The sequence below is a fragment of the Egretta garzetta genome, unplaced genomic scaffold (genome assembly GCF_000687185.1).
Source record: "Egretta garzetta isolate BGI_Z169 unplaced genomic scaffold, ASM68718v1 scaffold164, whole genome shotgun sequence".
Lineage (NCBI taxonomy): Eukaryota > Metazoa > Chordata > Aves > Pelecaniformes > Ardeidae > Egretta > Egretta garzetta.
This window is the reverse complement of record NW_009259492.1, coordinates 457,489-478,209: the sequence shown is the minus strand read 5'-3', so window position 1 is coordinate 478,209 and position 20,721 is coordinate 457,489.

The following is a 20,721-nucleotide window of genomic DNA, read 5'->3' as shown; positions in this document are numbered from 1 at the left end:
CAATTCACCCAGACACGAGCATCCCCTACGCTGCCAAGCACAGCAGAGACGCGTGGCAGCAGAGCATTCTCTCCAGCACATTATTTAATCCAATTTTTGTTCTGTGTGTTTGACGTGCAGTGATATAAAGCAAAGAGCTGAATACTGGAATAATTTACAGGCACTAAAGAACAAGCATGTGGGGGGCGGGGGGTAAGCTGGGGCACTCATCAATCTGTATTTTGCTGTCGTTCCTGTAATGACGATGCCTAAACGGGCTGATTATACGTTCTGAAGTGCAGTTGTGGAAACGTACAATTTCCAGCATGACACCGAGCCAGGGACATGACCTATTTAAATCTTAGAAGGAAATAAAGAAAATCCACACTGTAGCGCGTTGCCTCCCTGCGCGGAGGGACACGCGGCCTTGTGAAAATTCCTTCCGACTTCCGCCGTTCCCCTAAGGCCTGGCAGCACCAGGGCGCCTGGGGCCGTCACACGGTAGCAGGCTTCCACTGCCAAACTCTCCTGGGTTTCTGCTGCAGGGAGCTCTGCAGAGCCAACCCTCTCTTCCCAGAGACGGTCCCGAAGTCAATGGGGTTCTGTGCAGGGTCTCCTCCATTGGCTGCCAGGCGGGCCGTGGGTAAATGCCGGTGACTTCCACAGCTTCTGGTTTAGATTAAATTGGATATGTAATTCTTTGGCCGTGGTATTCATGTGATGATGTTAAATGTGAAGGAGGCAAGAGGTGCAAATCTGTTCCCTCAGGCAAAATTAAGATTCTTCCTGGCCATGGGGGGTGGGGTGGTGGTGGGGTTGGAGGGATGTGCATCATCGCCTGCCCCCTCCTCCCTTTCTGTGAATAGCGCCAATGCAAAGTCTGCATTTCATGTTGATTTGGTTTTGGCTGAAAACTTCTAAAGGGAAAGAAAATGCAAGTTTGTGAGGTTGTTTAAGCAAGACAAAAAATACAAACAAAAAACTGATTCGTAGTGAGGCTGATATTCCATTAATATTTTTTGAGCTCCTGAACAGAAAACTCACGTATTTGAAATCCCCGGTTCAAGAAGGATGAGGAACTCCTGGAGAGAGTCCAGAGGAGAGCAACAAGGATGATGAGGTGACTGGAGCATCTCCCCTAGGAGGAAAGGCTGAGGGAGCTGGGCTTGTTCAGCCTGGAGAAGAGAAGGCTGAGAGGGGATCTCATCAACACCTACAAATATCTCAAGGGTGGGGGTCACCAGGATGGAGCCAGACTCTTCCCAGTGGTGCCCAGCGCCCAGGACAAGGGGCCATGGGCACAAACTGAAGGAGAAGAGGTTCCAGGTGAACGGGAGGAAGAACTTGTTGACTGTGAGGGTGCCTGAGCCCTGGCCCAGGCTGCCCCGGGGGGCTGTGGAGTCTCCTTCTCTGGAGATCTTCAACCCCCGCCTGGCCACTGTCCTGTGCCCCCTGCTCTGGGTGAGCCTGCTTGGGCAGGGGGGTGGCACTGGGTGAGCTCCCGAGGGCCCTGCCAGCCCCTGCCATGCTGGGATTTGCATACCTCTTTTTAGCTAAAACTGCGACAGAAGCACGAGGAGATGGCAAAGCTTCAACATCTACCATTCGTATGGCTTATGTTAACTTTTTGTCATCGTCCTAAGGGAAACTCGTACGGTTTCTCAGCACTTATCAGGATTTCTGTACGGAGAGATGCTGGGTTGGAAAGCTGTATGTGAGCATTTGTGTGGTGGAGATAACTTAATCACGTATGGGGTGGAGACTCTGTTTATGGATGACATGAGGGAGAATTTTGAAATCACGTGTGTGTTAGCAGATGGTTAAACCTGACACCAAATGTTGATTTCTTTTGGTGTTTACTGCAGAAAGCACCAAGAACAATTTAAAAATCGCCTTTTCATGAAATAATGAAAAAAAAATCCTTAATTCTGGATTATAAATTACCTAATTGAATAGAAATTGTCTATTTTAAAATGCTGCGACTTCAGGAACTCCACAGAAGCTCATGTTAGGTTGATCCCCAAGGGCTGTCTCTGTAGCAAGCGTTAATGCCACCAACCAAGAGCTACCTTTTGTCTTTGAAATCCCTTTGGCCTTCAGGGCTCAGGAGGCAGCAGAGGTTTACAAAGAGGCCGAGATGTGCTTTACCTGGTGGACCTCAGCAGCTGGGAGCAGAGCTACCCTTGTCCCTGTGCTGTGAACGCAGGATTTTGGGCTGGCATGTTGCCATCGCCAGCCACCACTGCCATCATCCAGGCTTAGCGCAAGAGGAAGATGACTTGGAAAGATTCCACTTCAGGGGATTTTGGTCCTGCTCATGTCCCCAGGGGAGGACTTTTTGCCTGCTGCTGGCTCTCGTAGCAGCTCCAGAAGACCTGAAGGCTGTTGGGCGCCTGCACAGTTTGGGTGCTTTTGGAGGAGGCATGCACAAGTGCGATTTATTAATGCAATACAGCTATTGCCAAAGCCCTGAGCTACCTCTCCAGTTCAGGACTTGCCCATCGCGTGTAAATGCGCAAGCGATCCCCTAATGCCTGCTGTGTCTGAGGGCCCGCTCCAGCAGTTCATCTTTTGGGGTAGGACTGGCTTCCCACTCAGGTGGGCCACCTCGGGGAGCTGGTGCAGGTGTGAGACCAGGGCAGGAAACCTCTGCCAGCGGCTTTGGAAATGTTTGAGTGTCGCTGCCTCCATTTGCATTGCAGCAGGAAGCGTGGCTCTGCTCTGCACCGAAGCAACATTTAAAATATCACAATTATAATTTTTAAGTGGGCTTTTTTTTTCTAGACTGGAAGTATAGATTAAAGACTACTGCATAATTTTCATGGTGCATTGTAGCTTTTCCTTCTTTCAAAACGCAGAACAAAACTGCTTTAAAAACAGCAAACACCAGCTGAAGGTTCGCATGGTTACACAACCTAATTATAAACATTCCGCCAGTTCCAAAAGCACAGCGGAGTAAATAAATGTATCACACAACTGAAGGATGCGTCCCTTATTGTCAGATATTTAACAGTTTTGAAAGTAATTAAAAGCAAAGTATCCATTCGAGTCTGCAATTTCGCAGAAGTTTAAATTTTATTTTATAAATTGGGATGTAGCTGAGGATAACCCCCTCTGCAAACAACAGCAATGAATATTCAGGTTTCTGGAGTTAGAAAATGAGCAATTTCTGTTGAAAAGATAAACAAAATGATTTCTTTTTATTCATCTTTGAAAATGAAAGGCTACATGCGCTAAAGAAATAGCCTCTGTTGTTCTGCTGTCACCGTTTATTATACGGAGACGGGGCCTGGGCCGTGAGCTGCTGCTCCTCACAGCACCGAGCTTCCAGATCTGATAATTCACGAGTACAAGCGCGGTCGAGCATCTCCCGGCTCCGGTGTTCGGTTTGAGCAACTCAAGTCCATTTTACTGCTGAATTATCTTTGATGCTGGAGGAGGTATTCTCGAAATAAACAATATTACCCACAGGAGACTGATACGAGATGATAAAATCTGTTTTATTTATGGTATTTTCAGCTCTCTTGTCAGTATAATGTATTACATCACTGGAAAATACCAGATTTATTTTAACCTTGCTCTAAGAAGTAAATTTGCCGTGTACCTGTCCACTGGGCCGGTGTTTTCGTGCGCCGATGTCTGATGCTGTGATTTATGTTTCGTTTCCTGGGTCGCAAGGGCTCTGGGAAGATGTTGCGTGCGATGCCTCTCCTTGAAAGTACAACGATGGAGACAACATCACTTATTTCAGCGCTAACGTGTGTGTTTATTTTATGTTGTTTCAGGAAGAGCAGAAGACCCTTAACCCTCGCCTGCTTGAAGGCCAGGGGCCGGCGTGCCTGCGAGCCCAGCGCCCAGCTCGGGCTGGCTCCTGCGGCTCCAACTCTCCTCGGGGTTTCCTTTGGCATTTGTGAAGAAAATAGTTTAGATCCTCAGGATCCCCTTTTTAATTAAGAAATGCTAATGGGAGGGTGTTTCCTAGGCCAAAGGCTGCAGGAGCTGGCTTCTGCCCCTTTCTGAAGGCTGAGGTTTGGTTTTTCGTCCTGACCAGCCAGGGGCACAAGCCCTGGTGCCGCTTCTGGAGCATGTTCATGGGAGACCGTGCATCTGTCCACCACGGACCTTCCTCACCTGGAGATCGACACCGTGACGTGATGTTCATGGCGATGAAGGGGATGGTGCAGCACTGGGCATGAAGGCAGACCGGCTCTGCAGGAATTCCATCGCGAAGCGATGCCCAGGGAGAACGGACCAGAAACGACTGCTGACATGGGAGGTCAGTGCTGGTTTTACTGGTGACTTTTTCTGAGGTTCGCTCTCCACTTTGCTGTTCAGTCGCGCTCTGTACTTCTCAGGCGCGGTGTTGGCATGGCAGCAAACCAGCCTAAATCTGCCTTTTACCAGCAAAGAAATGATACGTATTGCATTAAGGGTTGACTACTTAATAAAAAAAAACGCCAAACAAACAAAACCCCCAGTAAAACCCAACCCAACCCAAAAGCACCCTCGTCCGGACTCTGAGTTCAACACAGTTCCATTTATACCAAGGCCAGGACCTGGATGTACTATTTGGTTAAAATGAAGTCTCCTGTCGAGGCGTCTCCTCGCCTGCTCTCTGGTCCGTCTGCACAAATTCCTGTCCCCGACCTTTTCTATTTGTTTCCATAGCAAGCGTTCCCTTCAGTGAGTGCATTTTAGCTGTTGCCGTTCAAGGTTTGGAAGAAATCTGCAGAGATAAAATTTGAAAGGCTGAGAAAGTAAAAGGCTTATCAGAAGAGAAGTACCTCAAAGTAGAGATGAAAATACCAGGCTATGATTTTTTTTTTTTTAAAAAACCCCTATCTGTCATTGTGCAGACCATTAACGGTTAGGCTTGGTGATCTTAAAGGTCTTTTCCAACCTAAACGATTCTATGATTCGAGTTTAAACCTTTTAGCATAAGTCAATGTAAACGGAACTGGCTCAGAATAAGAATAATTTGCAGGTGTTTTATTTTGTTACCCCGAGGAAGCCCGGGGCTCAGGAGGTCTGTGCCAGCCGCCCTCTCTGGCGACCCTGCGATGAAATGGCGTTTCACTGGGTTGGTGGCTCATGGTTGAAAGGGCACGTCCTCGACTGGCCCAAATCCATGCGGATCAGATGAAATCAAAATAGTCACGTGGATTCAGGCCCATGGACATTTGACTCTTCTCCTGGTATTTGTTTCCTCTGCTCTCTGTCTCTAAAGCCTTTCTTTATTTAAAAAAAAAAAAAAAAGACAGACTATTTTTGTGCTGTGCGATTTGGTGTGTTCTGGGTTTGCCCTAGGAGGCAACGCTGTTTGAATGCTTTAAGGAGTCAAAATGAAGGCTGGGTTTATTTTAGCTCTTCAGGTGGACTGAGGCTTCATCCTTCGCTGCCTCTCCAGACCCGCACGCCGCGCTGCGCGACAGCGGGGCCTGAGCCTAACCAGCGGCGGTGGCTCTTCCGCCGCTTAACAAAATGATGACGAATGGCCCCGTGCTTCTGGGAACGCTCTCGGCCCTAGGAAGTCCTGCTTGTCTCAACGTGTGCCAAAATAGTTGCTTTCTGCCTGCTATTCCAGCGTGTACCTGGAGAAACTAAATGGCAAATTGAATTTCCAAAGTAGTTTGCTCGTCTTCTGCGCTTATTAACCACAGGCCGGAGAGGTTTTGGGTTTATTTTCCCAATTTCTGCAGTGCGTTTCCATTCTTTTTCTAGGCTATTCAATTTTGGTTTTCTTATAGGCTGCAATGCTTAGGGAAAGTTTTTTTATCTTGCAGTTTTCCTTTTTCTCGCTGGGTCTTTGCAAGTCTCTGTAGGATTAGGCAGTGAATATTCTGTCACTGCATAGCAGCACTCCTCTCCCGAGCTGGGCTGAGGTTGCCCCGTGGAACACTTAGAATTGCCTTCTGTCCTGTAAACCGTTTATCTCGCTATATTGACTTTACTTTATGCATTTCTCATTAAGAGGAGTTCTTAACGGTTTTGCACTTTCCCTTCTTTTGCAGAGGGTTTTTTTAGCCAGTTATAAGATAAATACGTACGTTTTGCATGCACGTGGGCACACCGACGCTGTGGGCTCTCTGCTTGTTTGTGTGACTGCGGTTGGTGCAAAGCTGGCACATTTTTTTAAGACGTTTCTGCTAGAGCTGAGTGAAAAGGCCGGGGGTTTAGGGGTCACTGATGGCTTGGGACTGCCAGAGTTACCGTCACCAAACTGGCTCTGCCCATCTCTCCCGTCGCGGAGGCCATCGCTTTGGTTTGGCGGAAAGGGATCGCATTCTCCCAACACGCAAATCGGATGATATCAAACGAAATGGCTAGAAAGAAGGCGAAAATGGCAAGCTGTACCGTTCTGGGAAGCGGGCACGCCGCGTTGGTGCAGCGTGTTTGATCTGGTGCTCCATCCCCACCTCCCAGGTGGAGCTATGTAACTTGTTAGAGAAATAATTAAAAAATAACGAGAATTAGGGGTTTCTATGCAAATAAGTTTGCATCTACATCCAAGCATTTAAAGGGAATGTGCCCGTCTTGGATTTTTCATGAATGTGCAAGAAAGCTGGTAAGGTAGAAAATCCAGTCAAGCAAACAGCAACACTAACAACCAAACCCCAAAGCTTTGATGCTTGTGTTCTTGCTTACTGATGATCTGTTAAAAATGACCTTTCTTGTAATGATTTAATTTTCAACCTTAGCGTACTCCCTATAATACTCCTTGAAGAGCCTTGCAAAATATGTGCTGCGAAGATGCCCTCGTTTCGACTGGGGCAGAGTCAATTTTCTTCCTAGCAGTGGGCACGGCGCTGTGGTTTGGGTTTAGGATGAGAAGAACGTTGGTAACCGCCCCGATGGTTCAGTTGGTGCTGAGCAGGGCTTACACCAAGTCAAGGCCTTTCCAGTTTCCCCTGCTCCGTCAGGGGCACAAGGAGCTGGGAGGGGGCACGGCCAGGACAGCCCACCCCAACTGGTCCCAGGGCTATTCCAGACCATAGGGCGTCATGCCCAGTATAGAAACTGGGGGGAGTTGGCTGGGGGGCAACGATCACTGCTCGGGAATGGGTTGGGCATCAGGCAGCGGGTGGTGAGCAGTTGCGTTGTGCAGCACTTGCTTTGTATATACTCCTGCTATATTTATTATTTATTACTCGTCATTACTTGTCATTATTATTTGTTATTTTCCATTCCTTTTCTGTCCTATTAAACTTGTCTTTATCTCAACCCATTAATTTTACTTTTTTTTTTTTTCTTTCTTTTTCCCAGTTCTCTCCCCCATCCCGCTGGGGAGGGGGCAGTGAGCAAAGTGCTCAGCTGCCTGCCGGGTTAAGCCGCAACAGAAGATACGGAAGATTCTTATCAGAATCAAGCCCGTTCCAAGCACACACAGAAACTCTGATTCACTAAATAACGTAAGAAGAAAGTAAGTTGTTGTTTTTTTTTTTTACCTGGAGTAAACAAGCATCTGCTCAAACATTCAACCCAATCAAGGTGTGACCGATTGCTGCTGACTTTACAGCGTCGTTTAGGTGAGACGAGACATGGGTTTTCTTTCCCGTGAAATAACGAGTAAAGCAGCGAGCCAGCAGCTCGGCGAGCGCCGACTTGATGTTTCCCGCTTTTCGCGTCATAACGTTAATGCTTTGAGAGATTCAATTTTTCTATTAAACTTCATCCCAGCCGTCGGGTTAGCAGCTGAATGCTGAGCCTGTGCCCGTGCTGCACGGGCAGCGCGCGGCGTTTTCTACGGCAGTTGAGATACAAATAAATGCAGCGACACCGCTGGGGTTTGGGTTTGTATTCGCTTTGTTTTATCGTAATTGAAATGACGCCTTAGGTGTAGAATTATCATCGTTTTTTGTTTAAGCAGGAGAATTCCCGACAGTTTTCGTCTGTGGATTTTATGGCTTTTCATACATCTTTCATTGTTTGCTTAAATGCCGCAAATTGCAGTTGAACACGGCGCAGAATTGCTAAAACTCTGGTTGAATTGCCTGATTTCTTCATCTAAAAATGCACTGAAAGCACGGGGCTTCCTAAGCTAGGAAGAGACGAGGATCTCAACAAGGATGCTGTGGCCAACGGCTGAAGTTTATGGTGATGTGAGGATTTTAACTTGGGAGTAAGGGACACATCGCGGCTCCTTGATGTGTAAAGAACACCACGATCTGTACCGCACGCCTGCACGTGGCAAAAGGTGGGGTTTGTAGTTTTGGTGGAGATCGGGAACAGTTGGGGTAATCGGGAGCACCCTCAGCATCTGGGGACTCGGGAGGAGGAATGAGATCAGGTAGGTAAGACGATGGAATGCAGAGAAAGTGGGGAAAAACTTGCTCCCCAATGCGTTCTGGGTAAGGGTTTGTGAGGGCAGAGAGTAGTGAATACGTAACCTCGGGTGGCAGAATGACATTTTGGGTATTTTTGGTGCCTTTTGGCTTGGAAATGTGAAAAGTGAGAGGTTATGTTTCTTCCTGGCTTTTTTTTCTTTTTTTTTTTTCTTTTTTTGTTTTTCAAGATGGAGCCTGCCTTTGTATCTATGTGTACAACTTGAATTTTCATACTGATGCAAGGAGCCGGTTATTTTCAGCGGTGCTGCAGTAATTATTATTTCACAGCCACGTCAGCAATCAATAGCGCAAACCTGAGCTTTCGAATCCAGCTTCCAAGCTTTGTAAAATTTACTCGGCTTGTTCTGGTCTCTCAGAAGTGGGATGCATCTTATTTAAATGCTCAGAGCCCAAAGCCTCAGCTAACTGTGTCAAAGCCCCTGGTAGCTCCGTCCTAGATGAACACCCCAGGTTCTGAGGTGTTGGGAGAAAACCAAGAAACCCTCCTTGTCCTGTTCATAAACCAACAGCGACCACGGATGGGTATAAAAGGACAAATGCAACGGCATACTGGGGAGATGCTGGCCAGCGCCGGGGCGGCATCCTGCCGCGTTACCCTGGCCATGAGCAAAGCCCTTCCGCAGACGTCGGTGGGCGCAGCGCTGGAGGGGCTCCCCAACGTCGCCCTGTCCCGACGATGCAGCCCGGCGCTGCCTCTGCCTCTCGCTGCGTGCTCCCACGCGGGTTTTTGTGGTCACCTGGTTATTTTTATAAAGCCCCTATGCTTTTTGTCAGTAAGTTCTCCTGGTAACGTGGTATTTTGGGGTGGTGATGATGGGGGAGCGAAAGGCGGTGCCGCTGTTAGTGATGATTCCTAGTCGCATTACTGACTCATTTCCCCTAGCAGGGTCAATGTTTATGCTCGGAGAGTGCCTGCGATGCTGGAAACTGGTAACGTGCGTGACCTTTTCGTGGGAATTTCCTGATGGAAACGACCCCTTCGGAGCTTCCCAAGGTTCTTAATGCAAAACTAAACAGAACCACGCTTCTGAACCAAATACAAATCCCATTTTTTTTAATTAAGTGTTTTTTTGCCGTCTTTTTTAAAAGGTCTTGACATTGCAGGACCTTCTGTGAGTTGTGTGGGAAGCTTGCTGGCAAAATCCATCGGGAAGACGTCATCAGTGTGGCTGCTGAGCGCTGCTCTCCACGCTCCTGGCCGGTGGCGCCTTCCGCAGCGCGGGGCTCGGGTCCCCAGCAGCCGGATGGGGGCACTGGGGTGCTCAGGCCCAGACCCTCCGGGTTTGCTGGAGAAGAGTCCAGCAGCCGCATAACCCTGATGGCGGGACAGCTCTCATGAATCAGATGTACCAGCTCAGGCTTTAAATACACAAAATCCCCGAGCTTGCTGCGAAATCGTAGGAGCAAATGCAATAATTATATTAAAGCACCCTCCTCAAACCGTGCGGTAGCACGGCTCTTCTGAAGCCAATCTGTGTTTCATTTTGCAAATGTATATGAATGTTTTAGTTCTCCCCTTCTACAAAAGGTGCATGTAAACTGACAGAAATTATTCACCATTTGGCACTTTTGAAGATCAGACAAACTATTTAATTTTCTAAATGTAGATTCAAAGTCTGATTTTTTTTCTTTAGGAGTTTAAGTTCTGACTATTACATTATTTCTTTATTTTACAGTTGCATGCAGGGATAGCACCAAACTGTGGGTAAAAATGTTCGGGGCTTTGTGTGGGGAAAACCTGCACGTGGCTCCGGGTTATCCTGGAGAAACTAAAGCCTCCGAGGTTTCTGCAGGAATCCCAATAGATAGATAGATAGATATTTCTATCTAAGCTTTCATAACTGATCGAACAAAGTTCAGATCTGCAGAAAAAAAATCCTCCCAAGGCTGATTCAACTCAGTCTCGCACATCAGCAGACGATGAAGCTTGGGCTGTCAGCCCAGGTCAAAGTCATCGGTGGTGGGTGGCCTCAACAGGTATGTTGGTGCAGGAGACTTTTTTTTTTTTTTAGCAGCTCTTGCAGCTAAAGAAACCTTTGTGTGTTCTCAGGTGTCATTAACTTTTTATTCTCTGATATCTGGGAAGCAGCAGAGGCTCCTTTTTCAGAGAAAGAGAAGCTCTTCTGCCGTGCCCGTGCATGGCAATGAGGATCGCTGTCTCTCCGACAGCATCCCTGTCCCTGCAGCGCGAGCTCCTGGGCTCGGTAACGGGTAACGAGATCTTTGGTGCTGCTGCAGGAGGCAGCTGTTTCTCACAACTTTGTACCCTCAGGGCATCTTCTGCAGTGCTCCCACTCCCAATTATTCATTCCCCCAACATCTATCAGTAACCCAGTGGCTTGACTGGAGCCAACGTTCATCTCTGCGTTGAAGTGAAGATGTGGAAGATGATTTTATCTGACAGAAAGAAGAAACCTGCCGACTGTACTCTGAGCAGCCGAAGGCTGGAAACAGCCGCCCTTCCTTTCCATCAGGTCTTCATCTGCTGGCTCCAGCCCAGTCGTCGCCTTCAGCTGGAGCCTGGCACATTGGGTGGCTCTTCCCCTTCACTGGACACTCTCCGAGCTGATCTCACGCCGGTGATTGCTGTGGCCGAGGTGCTGTGCTAATTAGTCCGGTTCTTTGGTTGCCCTGGGTATTGGACACCGAGTGCTGAGTCACGAGCAGGTTGGCGGGGTCCCCTGCAGTGCCATGTCCAACAGCTCACTTTTCCATTTTAACTGTTTCCCTGCTGTCCTGAGATGCCGAGTGATTCCTTTTCTAGTGAGCCCGCTCTTGCCAAGGCTTGGAGCTGAGCTGTCCTTTCAGAAAGAGGAAGATAAGCATGAGATATATTTTCTGTTTCAAAGGAACCTGCTAAAACAGGTTCCTTGCTCTTCAGAGGCCTTGGTGCTTCGGCCCTAGTTTGAGTCACGAGTTACGCGCTGGTGCCTTTGCCTCCGCCGCGCCCTGGGGTGACCCCCGCCTTTCCAAGTACTTTTGATGATTTTTAATGTTAAGCAGAAGCAAATCCAGGGAATTGAATTGTCTTGGTTTTCCTTTCTCTGTCTTGCAATGATGTAAACGTGGTGGAAGATACCTGAGTATTAATGTTGAGGGTTTGCGTGATTTCAGGTGTACCTTTAGTAGGGCCAGCTGTGACAGGACGAGGGGGGATGGTTTTAAACTGAAGCAGGGGAGGTTTAGACTGGATCTAAGGAAGAAATTCTTTCCAGTGAGGGTGGTGAAAGCCTGGCAGGGGTTGCCCAGAGAGGGGGTGGAGGCCCCATCCCTGGGACCATTCCAGGCCAGGTTGGCCGGGGCTGTGAGCAACCTGATGTGGTTCAAGGTGTCCCTGCTCCTGCAGGGGGGTTGGGCTGGGTGACCTCTGGGGGTCCCTTCCCACCCAAACCATTCTGTCATTCTATGATTCTTTATGTCTTTTTGCCTTCAGCCCCCAGGAGTTTTCCAACTCCCAGACCTCTGCTGCTGTACTGTTGGAATCGCACCGGGTTTTATTTTCCAGGGCATTTGCATTGCACACCTCATTTTACTGTGAGCATACATCAGCTACTACCGAGCATGACTCCAAAACCACATTTTTCTTCTGGTTTTCAGTTGTTTCCTCAGTGCCGATGGTGTTTTTACAGCCCACCTCACCAGTTGCCCTTTAGTTATATTTTTAGGGGATTGTCACATATTTCACGCTAACTTTTTCCTGTGTTGCTTAGAGAAAGGTTAAGTTCATTCTTGATTACTCATGTAGTTCTTTTTTTTATATAGCGCTGCTGAATTAAATGCGTATGATTTGTGGCATGGCTTGAGTGTCAGATGTATACACTGAATTATTTCCCTACTTTTAGCTGAAGGTAGGAATTTTCTAGAGGGTAAATATATATGCAAATTGCCTACATTGAAAAAGCTTCCTCAACTTTCGGTTTACAGAAGATGTATTTGTTCCTTTGGAAATACATCAACGAAAAGACCAAAATCTCTCCAGTTTTAGAAAACATCCCAAACTCCAGGTTGCATTCTCCTACTTACCCGGGAGTTGCAACCCCCCCGGGTGTTTCTTCATGTTGCCTGCAGGGACCGGCAGCTCTGTGTGCGGTGCCGCTGCTGGAGGAGCCAGGGACGTTCCCGACCACGTCCGAAAGCGTTGGATCTCCCCGGGCTTCCATCCTCACGCTGTGGTGGTGCCCGGCTGGTGGGAGGTGCTGGCACCGCAGGGGAGCGGGTGGTTTGCCGTCGCGTTAGAACAAAGTGTGTGAATTATCATTTTTTTTAATTTGTATTGAGTCAAGGTACGTGCGTACGCCTTGGTTCCTGTTCTCATTTCATAGATTTAGGATTTATTGGGACAGCGTGCGGATGTATCACGTTCAGCGTTACTTTTTTTTCTTTGTCTTTACTAATGTGCCTGGGCATGCCAAACCTGAACTCTATTTAAAAAAAAAAAAAAAAAAGGCAAAAAAAAGAAGTAAACCAGCAGATCTTTAGCGTCCTGTGAAAATGCCGTTCCCAAGACAGAGGGAGTAGGGGGATGCTCTTTCTGGGTTTATACGAGTGAGAAGGCAGACAGGTTTGGCTTTTTTTGCGAATGCAAATGCTTGGGTATGGTCCAGACTGGTAGGTCAAAAATAAAATATTCCAGGTCCTGCCTGGTAAATGATAATCCATGCCCAAGCAACGCATAGCATACGGCTAATTAGGATCCTAGCCTTAATTTGCTGCAGGGAGCTGGATTATCTTGGCAGTGACTAAAACCCAAGAGGTTAGTGGTAGCTAATGGAGTAGTGGTCTTGGGGCATCTCTTGGAAGAGGTGGCACCCAACTTGCTCCAGACACTTTGAGCATTCCGGGCACCTTGGCACATGCATCTTTCAGTCCGGTTGTTTGCTTCGCTGGATCTCACACGAGGCATTTAGTGCTTTGATGTAGTTTGGTAATGTGTAATTTCAGAATGTGTGATATAAGGGTGGCTTTTGGTTTAAGGAAGACTCCGATAAGTCGATAGGGTCATCTTTTCTTCCTCTCAGAGTTTACTCCTGTGGAGGTCCATCCTAATATTTTTTGTACGCTGGGGAAAAGCGCGTGACGGCAGTACAGGAGGCAAACTCAGTGGCAGACTCAATGCAAATCTTCCTTTGCGTTTCTTACAGCCCCCCTTGCTCACCCGAGGCTGCATGGAGGGAGGAGGCGGCGGCGGCTCTGAATTCCCCCAGCCAGAGCTGGGACGGCTCCATCGGGCTCACCCAGATGGGCTGGGATGGGGAGTCCGATGCCTCCCTGTGCTGCTGGGAAGAGACCTCAGAACCCTCCTGCCGTCAGTTCGTGCCACCGCTGGGGAAAACAGCCCTAGACGAGTGACCGGTTAGGTGGTCTCGTTATTATTGAGTACCCAAACTTTGCTGCCCCCAGGCTCCTGGCACACGGGCGCCGTTTCAGTCTTTTCTTTGAGGAATAACACTGTCCAGCAGCAAATTGCCATTTTATTCCGCTCCGGCTGCTGTAAATCCTACGACTCCAAGATCTTCACAGTTGCCCCTGATGACGACACAGCCTCTGGAAGAGCTGTCCATCCCATCCTCGAGCCTGCCACCAAACCTCTGGCTAAAGCCCACCCTGGCGTTGCGTTGAGCTGAGCCCTGGCTAAAGCCCACCCTGGTGTTGCGTTGAGCTGAGCCCTGGCTAAAGCCCACCGTGGCGTTGCGTTGAGTTGAGCTCTGGCTAAAGCCCACCCTGGCGTTGAGTTGAGCCCTGGCTAAAGCCCACCCTGGCGTTGAGTTGAGCTTTGCAGGTGGGGGGGGGTCCAGCACCAGCCCACGGAGCCCTGGGTTCTGCTGGGAATGGCAGCCGTGCCGGGGTGATGGATGGTGCTACGGAATGTGCTCCAGCTGTCTCGCTCCGAGACGGCTCAGAACTCCCAGAGAACTGCTGGGTATGATAAAATAGGCCACCGAAAAGGTAATTAGTCCTTTTCCAGTTAAGTAAGGAAACTGCAAATTTTATGCATTGTTTTATAAATAAAACCCTCGTAAGCGTAAAATGAGGTGTTCCACATGCACCGTTCCTTTTGCACGCTAAATGTGGGCTGGTTTATTATCATATTTTTGATGACTTGCCATCGTTCTCTGTTTATTTTTGCCTAAAAATATGTCCCTGCTCTGCTCTAGCAATTTCCAGGTTCCTTAATTTGTTTTGTTTGAAGTGTAGTTCCAGCAGTTACGTACTACGGCATAATGATGGCATAGAACTTGTTATTTAGCAACCAATTTAAATGAAAATAGACATAATTTAAATAGACTGAAGAGTCCTTTAATACTATTTTTAAAGACTAATGGAAACGTGGCGCTGGCTGTGCGACGCGCTGTTGAATACAAAATAAAGAGAATTGTTCCGACGCATTTAGATGATTCTTTCAGCCCTTCATGGGGTTGTTTCCATGTAGAAAAACTCCACGGTGATCAGATTTATCAAAGGAATTGTGAATCGTTTTGAGACAAGAGAGATATTTATTTCACTGCAGGCTGCCTTTTCCCTCAGGTGATAGAGGTATTTTTTCTTTTGTTGAAATATTGTGTTAAAAAACCTGTCGGTGGTAAGAAATGGAAGAACCCAGCGCCCGGAGCGCTGTCGGTTGTGCGGCCGCTGGTGCCCCCAGCCAGCGGCACTGGATGGTGCGGGGCTGCTCCGTAGCCACGGGTGGGGAAAACTTCCCAGAGCATTCAGAGAAGTCCCTGCGTCTCCAACTACTAACAGCGTTATTATAGGCAGGGCTTTTTTTTTTTTTTTAATGTATATATATTTTTTTATAATTTTTGTTTGTATTTCTTCCCTTTTTTTAATGTAAGAAACAGCTTTGTTCTTTCTGAATTCAATGAGTTTGTTGAAGCATTTGAAGTTTTCACACGTGAGAAGAGTGCCGGAGCGTGTCCTTATCCCCTCTTCCCTGGGGCCTCTCTCTCCCCGCAGCATCCAGGAGCAAAATTTGGTAAGTTGGGGAAAGGCGGGAACGAGTTTGTTCAGGGCTTGGGAAAAGAAGAGAAAAACCCTCATGAAGTCCAAGGTTTTAATTTCCTACTTCTGGGTGAAACAAATGCGAATGGAAGCAAGTTCTGGAGCTGTATGCCTGAAAATAATTTAAAAAAAATATTTTTAAACAATTTTGAGTGAATGCCCTCATGAAAAGGAGAGGTTTCAGCGCTGTGCCCGCTCCCGTATATCCAGAACACCTTCCCAATGGGCTTTCCAAGTGATGGGGGAGCGCTGGAGCTGGCGGGATCTCAGCGAGCAGATGGGGAGCCTGTCCCCAGCCTGGAGGCGCAGGGAGCCGCCGCCTCCTCCTCCTCCTCCTCCTCAGCCCCGGGAGGCACGGGAGGGCCACGGGCACCGCGCTGCAGCCATCGCCCTTTCCCCACGCCGTGGGGAGCCGATCCCGCTGCTGCCCCAGCCCCGGAGGGTAGTTTAGCGTGGGCAACCTTTAGGATTTCGTGCTGCGGTATCATCGCAGCACCATCCGCCGCCCGCCCCGCTCGGCTGTGCAGCAGATGGAAAGCACAGACGGCTTTTTTTGTGCTTCCCCCCCCTCATCTCAGTGTGAAACCTGGTTTGGAGCTCTCCCAGGAACAGGTTGTTTCCTGGGCGGCGTGTGCATGGCCAAAATGCTGAGCTACGTCTGTGCCGCGGCTTTCCAGGAGAGCACGGGGGTTGGGGTACGGCGCTGGTTACGGTAAAATGTTCACGTTTTGGAATATGGTTTCTGATCAAAATGACGACCCGTTATTACTGATTCGGGGATGCAAACCAGACGGGACTCCGCTTGCTTCAGAGCAGAGACGTAAAACCGGACCTCCCCTGTTCTAATTGAGTTTATTAAGCTGCTAAATTACTGACTCCTGTGCCCCAATGCAGACTTTGTTCTGATTTTTGAAAGTGTTTTGCTTTCCTGAAACACTTCTGCGAGTCTCTGCTTCTCTCTTGCCCAACAGATTTTTCGATTTCTTTTAAATCTTAATTCCCTGGGAGAGGAAATCCAGCGTGCCGTGCCCCAGCCTCTGCACAGCTTATTCCTGTGCTGCTTTTCCCCCAGCTGGCCGTGTTTGCCGTCTCAGTTTCTCACTGTTGCTCCCTCCCCAGCCACGGTCCAGCCCTCAAGATGCTGCTTTGCCCTTTCCCAGCCCTTTTGGCACTGTAAAGGTTTTTATTCCTGACACTTCTGCATGAAAGAGCTGTTTATAGCATCTGCTCTGAATTTCTGGTCCCGGCAGGATGCCTTACAGGAGGAAGGTAGGCGAGGGCAGTTAAGCCACCGCCCAGCTGTAAGGGTGTGAGTACGCGGAGCCATTCGACTCCTGTTCTGCACATAAAATCAGGGAGCCGATTGCCTTTCCCTGCTGAATGAGCAAACCTGCGCTTCCCGAGCCAGGGAGCTTTCCATGTGGAGTTTCCCCCTGCTCTGCTGAAGGAGGGATTTACGAACGCCGCTGCTCGCGTTCGAGTTCGAGTGTCCGGCAGGTTGTCCACGTGAGCAGTTTAAATCTGGTTTGCGCGGTTACTGGTGCGAGGGAGGTCAGGGCTCGCGCTCCGTGAGCCCCGTGCTGGGGCAGGGCTGGAACGCGGCTTCGCCTCTTCCACGGAGATGGAATCTGGCCCACCCTGTGGAGCTGTACTTTGTTAAACCATGACAGTTGTAGAAATTAATTTTTATGACCTGCATTATTTAATCTTATTAAATAACTACTCGAGGAGCCCGTTGCCTGGTGTAAGAGGATTAGGCTGCTCCAGACGTTGTTTGTACTGCAACATGGAATTGGCTTAACACAAGTTTTATTGAATTTTTTTTTTTCCTAACTTCTCTTTGGCGAAGCGGTTAAGCGGAATTCGCTGCCGGCTGATCTGCCCCGTTACGGTGGCACCGTGTGCCGCGGGTCTTTGCTGTCCCGTGCGTCCTGGGGCTCAGGGCGCGGAGCTCGGCAGCGAGCGGTGGCTCTCCCGGGTCCCCCCGGTGCAGACGCCTCCGAGCGTGCGCAGGCTCTGCAGGAGGAGAGGGGAGTCAAGGGAGAGGGGAAAAAAAAGGCATTTGGGTGGACAAGGCCGCCCGAAAGCCCCCCAGGAGCCCATGGCCTCAGCCCCCTGACCCATCCGAGCCCCGACACAGCGGCCGCGTGGGAGGAGGAGGAGGAGGGAAGCTGCTTGCTCCGGTGTTCCCCGCTTCTCTCCAAACACTCCGCTGTTTTCCCTCTAAAATGCGAACTGTGCATTAAAGAGGCAGCATCAAGCTGTTAAAAGAAAGATGTGTTTAGAAAAAAACCAAACCCACCGAAAAATAGCACAAACCAGAGGGACTGGGAGTCTGAATTTCCTTATGCTTGTTGTTAATGTGTTTCTGCGCTTCTTTCTGCGTAAGATTGAAATTTCTACCAGTGTAGTATTGGCATAATACAGTAAAAAATCAAACTATTTCGACAGAATCGTTGCCGTAGAAGATCTAAAAGCAGAAAACGAATGCAGTTTGAAGAGCTGTAATTGCAGTTGACAGCGCGGTACATGTAGAATTCAAAAAAATATTCTATTATTTACTTCTTCCTCATCTGAAAACGGCTTTGAGGCAAAAAGCAGAGCGCTATGAGAAATTCCTGAGTGTCTCTAAATTCAGCTGCTCCTGTTCCTGGATAACTCTTGAGCTTGCTTAACTGAGCATAGAAACAAGGCTGAAAAATGGGAGAAGCAGCAGCACAAGACGCGGTGCTGAGGGCCAGGGTTTGGGGGTGGGATGGCAGGGGTAGGGGAACGGTTGGGCTGGGGGAGCTTCAAGGGCTTTGCCAACCCAAACCATTCTGTGTTTCCATGATTCTATGAGAAAATCACCTTTTTGCAGGTGCAGTGCCTGTGCCTGTTTTCCCAGGGAGCTCAGCTTTATGTGGCCAGGGACATTTCAGAGGTTTAGCGGGGTTGGGTTTGTTGGTTAAAGATAAGTTTTAATTTAGTCTTTAGAAATACCGGGCTGTGTAAATGAACATGACTCAAAATCGAGTTCTCTAGGTTGGACACGTCAGCTTCCCGGTGCTACCCAAGGCGTTACGCTCCTGCTTTGGGCTGCGACCACCATTTATACGGGTTAGAAAAGCCTCCTGCCGGGCACACGGAGCACCCAGGCTGAGGTGAGTCCTCCTGAGGAATGAGAAAAATGGCTTTTTAAAACAGTACCTGAAGGACCATGCTCTCACATCATCCCTGCTTTGCCCGTCGGACTGGTGTGCCTTGCGGCTGCTCAGGCACGAAGGCGTGCCTGAACCAGGGGTGTCATTTCACAATAACGCGTTAAATAATGTATTTTTATATGTATACATATGTTTTTAAGACAGAACTGAACCATTTGATCTAAGAGGGGAGATCTCGTATGGCATTTCTGTGGCTGTCATTGGAAGCTGAACACCGAGAGTGAAATGGTCCTGCATGCAACCTCTCGGGTAGGAGCACCTTACCTTTTACTCCCTAGACTACCGACCCTCTTAGCTAGCTGTGGGGTTTATATGCATATGATTAATTCTAAGCCACGCCGTTTATTCCAGCGGCGCAGTAGCCCTGGGAGATGTCACCCCCTCCGCATGGCCGGCTGTTGAAATGAGCTGAGCGCTCTCCTCTGGCCCCTCTCACCCGTGAAGCCCGCTGCCACCCCCCGAAAACCTTGCTCGGATCCTGCTGGAGCTGCGGTGTGAGACCTGGTGCCAAGTCAAAGATTAACGCCCGTTTCTGTGTAACGGGAGGAAAAAAGAGGCCGGAGCAATAGGTCTGTGCGCCGTGGAAGCGCAGTTAAAGTACAGAACTGCATATGCAAAGAGCAGCCCAGAAGAGAGGCTTTGCTGGGTCGTTTCCAGCTCTGGCACTCGTTAAACTGTGCAGGGTTTAAAGCTCAGAGAAACGCTGGTCTCGCATCCATACAGAAATCCACGGACATTTGGTTTTCTCTTTACCTTTGGTTCCTTAGAAACGTGCAGGTTGACATCCCCATATATATGCATATGCAGAAGCTGTAAGCCCCCAAAGACAGCAGCTGCTGCTTTGGAGAAAGCCCAGCTCTGAAATAAAACATTAAATATTTATAGATCAGAACCGAGTGGCTTCCTTATCCAGGTACTTGGGGGGGAGAACTGTCCTGGAGCTGCTAGAGAGAAGCATCAGCGGAGGATGGGGTGAAGGCCAGCAGAGCACCTTCTGGAATGGAGGAGCGAGCTTCGAGGCCGGGCCAAGGCCAAAGCCCTGCAGGGGGATGTGATGCTCCATCTCCGTGGCCAGCGGCCGAAGCGGGGCTGCCAATACGTTGCTTAATGCTTTGGTGACTGGAAAAATAAACCTGCTGCTGACTCCTCCTGTTTAACGAGAAGTTTGCCAATTTGAGTAGGACAACAGGAGACAGCGGATAACATCCAGATTTTCATTTTTTATGTTTCTCCCACTCTGCTTTGTAGCCTTCTCAATTTATTGGCCGTTTAGACGGGGCCTCAGTAGAGCGGTTGCCACTGAATCGATATAATGATAATTTTAGTTTACTTGCATGTAAAATTTATTAAAATATTGATAACTCTCTTCGCAATATGGCCAACGTAGATCTATTAGGACAAGGCATCCTATTTCTAAAAGCGATGGCTTAAATTAATGTCAGACTTTCAGAGCTGGGCATGCACTGCTTGTAATAATTTTAGCACTTCAGGTCTAGCGTCAATAGCCCTGTTTATAATTCAAATGACTGTAAGGATTGTCCAGCAATAAGCACCAACGTGTATGGGCTAATTTTTAAAAGCTCTGTGTACTTAATTCATAAGGCAGTGTGAGGGGAAAAGGAGAGTGAGAAGGAAGGAAAAATCATCTTGGTATTTGCTTTCCCTATGATTTCCATGGTTTCAGACTGCTTTCTCTCTCTCCTATCTCTTGGTCCATCCACATAGACAGAGGAAATCTTTTTTTCTACAGGCCAGAGCCAATGGTAGGATAGCAGCATTTGCAAAATATTGATTTCATAGTTCTACTTTGCTTTTCCTTTTTAAAAGAGTATGTGGTGGTAAAACAGCTCTGTATATCTCGATGACCTGGATTTTGTTTGAACCACTCGGGCTTTGGGGTGGACGAGCCCTGATGGGATTGCCCCAAAGTTCCCAGAAATGGTGTTGGACCTGTGCCTTCCATACGGCTTCTCTGGAGGAGCTGTTGTGCACCATGCTGGGCATTGTGCCATGGCTGGGGCCATTTCATTTGCTCTTGGGTAGTTTTGATCCACAAAGCCCCATTTTTTGTGATTAGTGCGAGCTATTGATATCACAGAATCCCAGCCTGGCAGGGGCTGGCAGGGCCCTCGGGAGCTCACCCAGTGCCACCCCCTGCCCAAGCAGGCTCACCCAGAGCAGGGGGCACAGGACAG